Below are 4,513 nucleotides of genomic sequence, written 5' to 3'. Positions count from 1 at the left end.
CCTTACGGCTTCCTGTGTCTCTTCATTGCAGCAGGCTAACATTTGGTGCATCCACCCTACATTGATAATGTCACTGAGCCACACAAGGGACACCCAATTGGGTGCCTCCAGAAAGCCGGCACCCTAAGCAACTGCCTATTTTGCTTAGTGGCAGGGCCGGCCCTGTACTTCCGAAGCATAACTTAGTTCAAAACTTGGACCGCACTTCTGACCGGAGAGCCAGTTTGCTATATTGGTTAAGTGCGTGGACTCTTAGCTGGGAGAACCGGGTTTGATTCCCCACTCCTCCACTTGCAGCTGCTGGAATGGCCTTGGGTCAGCCAGAGCTCTCTTCTCTGGGAGATCCAGGTTTGATTCCCCACTCCTCCACTTGCAGCTGCTGGAATGGCCTTGGGTCAGCCATAGCTCTCTTCTCTGGGAGAACCGGGTTTGATTCCCCACTCCTCCACTTGCAGCTGCTGGAATGGCCTTGGGTCAGCCATAGCTCTCTTCTCTGGGAGAACCGGGTTTGATTCCCCACTCCTCCACTTGCAGCTGCTGGAATGGCCTTGGGTCAGCCATAGCTCTCTTCTCTGGGAGAACCGGGTTTGATTCCCCACTCCTCCACTTGCAGCTGCTGGAATGGCCTTGGGTCAGCCAGAGCTCTCTTATCTGGGAGAACCGGGTTTGATTCCCCACTCCTCCACTTGCAGCTGCTGGAATGGCCTTGGGTCAGCCATAGCTCTCTTCTCTGGGAGAACCGGGTTTGATTCCCCACTCCTCCACTTGCACCTGCTGGAATGGCCTTGGGTCAGCCAGAGCTCTCTTATCTGGGAGAACCGGGTTTGATTCCCCACTCCTCCACTTGCACCTGCTGGAATGGCCTTGGGTCAGCCAGAGCTCTCTTCTCTGGGAGATCCAGGTTTGATTCCCCACTCCTCCACTTGCAGCTGCTGGAATGGCCTTGGGTCAGCCATAGCTCTCTTCTCTGGGAGAACCGGGTTTGATTCCCCACTCCTCCACTTGCAGCTGCTGGAATGGCCTTGGGTCAGCCATAGCTCTCTTCTCTGGGAGAACCGGGTTTGATTCCCCACTCCTCCACTTGCAGCTGCTGGAATGGCCTTGGGTCAGCCATAGCTCTCTTCTCTGGGAGAACCGGGTTTGATTCCCCACTCCTCCACTTGCAGCTGCTGGAATGGCCTTGGGTCAGCCAGAGCTCTCTTATCTGGGAGAACCGGGTTTGATTCCCCACTCCTCCACTTGCAGCTGCTGGAATGGCCTTGGGTCAGCCATAGCTCTCTTCTCTGGGAGAACCGGGTTTGATTCCCCACTCCTCCACTTGCACCTGCTGGAATGGCCTTGGGTCAGCCAGAGCTCTCTTATCTGGGAGAACCGGGTTTGATTCCCCACTCCTCCACTTGCACCTGCTGGAATGGCCTTGGGTCAGCCACAGCTCTCTTCTCTGGGAGAACCGGGTTTGATTCCCCACTCCTCCACTTGCAGCTGCTGGAATGGCCTTGAATGAACAAGCATAGAGGAAGCTTTATTGAATTGCTACTAGTGCCAGAACAAAAGACTAAGCATGAAAACCTCAAATAAAATAACTCAAAAAGCATGGCCTTTGTCTTTTCCCTCCCACTGCTTCACGCCTCCCGTTGCTCATCTAACCGAAGCTGCCAGGGTATATGCCAAAAGGAATATAACTTCTTATCTGAAAAGAGCCAAAGGTTGTTGCTAGCTTTCGTCTCCAGTGAAGCCAACAGGCAACAGGTGTGAACAGAAGGGATGGGTGAGGACGAGCGAGTTCCCATAGTTGAAGGCGAGGAAGGGGTGGGGAGGGAGGAAAGGATTCCCGAACTTATCTTAAGAACAGGATACCCAATAGCTTCATACTTTAGCACCGTATAGAAGAGGAGGGAAGGGAAAGGAAGAATTACCATTTAGAACATGGCAGAAGACATAACAAGCATATGGATTCTGGCAACAAGAGGCCTGCAGGATTAAACCTGCCACATACAGCATAGAAGATGGCTAAAAGAATATGAAGATTTGCGCGGACCTGTTATTTAAATGGATCAAAATACCAGGACCCTAATGCGATCGTGGGGCAGCCCGCTAAAGCCAGGAGACTTTGGGGTGGAGTCAGGAGTAAGGGTGTGGGAAGCACAATTGAACTCTGAAGGGAGTTTTGGCCATCACATTTAAAGGGACCACACTCCTTCTAAATGCCTTCCCTCCATTTGGAATAGTGAAGGATAGGGACTCCTTCTTTGAGGGCTCATAGAACTGGACCCTCTGGTCCGACTTTTTGAAACTTGAAGGGTGTTTTGAGGAGAGACACCAGATGCTATGCTACAATGTGGTGCATTTACATCAAAAACAGCCCCCCCCCCAGAGCCCCAGATACCCACGGATCAATTTTTCATTATACCCTATGGGAATTGATCTTCATAAGGAATAATGGAGTACCCAGCTGATAACTCAAAAATACAGGAAGTTTGGTGTAGTGGTTAAGTGTGCGGAATCTTATCTGGGAGAACCGGGTTTGATTCCCCACTCCTCCGCTTGCACCTGCTAGCATGGCCTTGGGTCAGCCATAGCTCTGGCAGAGGTTGTCCTTGAAAGGGCAGCTGCTGTGAGAGCCCTCTCCAGCCCCACCCACCTCACAGGGTGTCTGTTGTGGGGGAGGAATGGAAAGGAGATTGTGAGCCACTCTGAGACTCTGTCCTTGAAAGGGCAGCTGCTGTGAGAGCCCTCTCCAACCCCACCCACCTCACAGAGTGTTTGTTGTGGGGGAGGAAGGTAAAGGAGATTGTGAGCTGCTCTGAGACTCTTCGGAGTGGAGGGCGGGATATAAATCCAATATCTTCTTCTTCTTCCACCCCAACCCCCTTTGCTTCATTGTCCAGGGCTGGCCCGGCATGATTGCAATTAGCCAAACAGGTGTAGGGCAAATGATGTCACCTAACCATCAGACTTGGTGCTAAGGTGATGATCTGACCAATCAAAGGGGCTTGTCAATTAACTACATGGGTCAGGTTTCAATGAACAAACAACTTTCTCCCACCCATGATCTCAGGTGCTCACGAGATGGAATGCACCCCCCTCCCCATCTCATGTCCTTGTAGTTTCCGGGCCTAATGGAATGACAATCAGTAGTTTCCCAAGAGGATTAAGCAAAGTCACTCCCTAAACTGGCAGAACCAACCAGACTAATCTTCCAGATATTCTGCCTTCTGAAGTTTGGTGCTCCTAAGCTTGTCAGCCCAAAGGTCTCAGCTGTTTTGCAGTTGGCCAGAAGGGGAAGCCCTGCTTCAACAGCCACCATGTGCCTTTAAATCTGTGCAGGCTTAAAAGACTCAGGCCTGCAAACTGCCTGAGTTTTGGACTGTGTGTGCACTTTTAAATCTGAGCAAGAGGAAAACTGAATGGGTGGGGTAAGTTGGCAGAGCCAGGCAGGTCTTCCAGTTGAGTTCATGAAAAATGTGAGAAAGGAAGAGAAGCAAGCAGAGTCCCGCTGTTTGTTTAGAGGAAAAATCCACCCCCTAGGCTGCTCTGCTTTCATTTTCCTCTTAGTCTGAAGAACTTGGTTGAAATACAGCAGATGGTTACATTCAGCAACTCCCATGAGTAAATTGCCCCCATGAGATCACAAAAATGTGTGTGTGCTGTGTTTATTTGGGCTGCTTAGTGAGAGTGTATGTGTGCATGTTCACTTTCATTTAGTGGAACTGCAGCTGCTGTGAAATGAGGAAATGAATGCTGTATTGAGGGGAACACCACTGTTATATTTTTCTTTATTTATTTTAGGGAATGGGAAAGTCTCCTGGCTCCACCTCCAAATTCCCCAGATATTTTCTGAGTTGGACCTATGAACTCTAAGTGCTCCACATCCTCAAGGTTTGGGTGTGCCCTGTTACAGCCAAACACCATGTGATTGATTAGACTGCAATAATAACTTGCACTGAAGGGGGAAAGGAAAGGCCAGACTTAGTTTACTAAATTAATAACCAGTGTTTGTATATTTGATCAGTGGAAGCTCTCTGAAAGTAGAACTTTTCAAGAGCTTCTTTGTGTGGACTACAATATTATGTGCCCTGCCCCAATATGCCTTTCCCCACCCACTCCTGCTGTCACATAAAAATAAATACAAAAGCATAGCACAATTTGCGAATCAATCCATTAACACTGCATAAACAAACAAGCCTCAAGTGAAAAATGAATAGAAATGAATAGCATTAATAGCAAAATATAGCAATTGAGTTCAAGGATAAGAGAATTCAAGCAGTTTTTAACAGGCTTGTGAAAATTTCGGTGCAGTAGTTGCCCAAGAAGATTCGGCAACGTCACTCTCCAAGGCAGAACTGAATAAAGTAGATGGAGCTAAGAAAGTGGGACGGAGGGTAAATTTTATGGCACAGGATAGCTCTCATTGGTTCATTAGAGTTGTCACACAAGGGAGAGCAAATATTTACGCTGCTGCTTTCGGAGAGCAGATTAAATTGTGTGTTATCGCTTTTGTCAGAATCGCTTT

This window comes from Heteronotia binoei, chromosome 1 (genome assembly GCF_032191835.1).
Source record: "Heteronotia binoei isolate CCM8104 ecotype False Entrance Well chromosome 1, APGP_CSIRO_Hbin_v1, whole genome shotgun sequence".
Lineage (NCBI taxonomy): Eukaryota > Metazoa > Chordata > Lepidosauria > Squamata > Gekkonidae > Heteronotia > Heteronotia binoei.
This window is presented reverse-complemented; position numbering follows the sequence as displayed.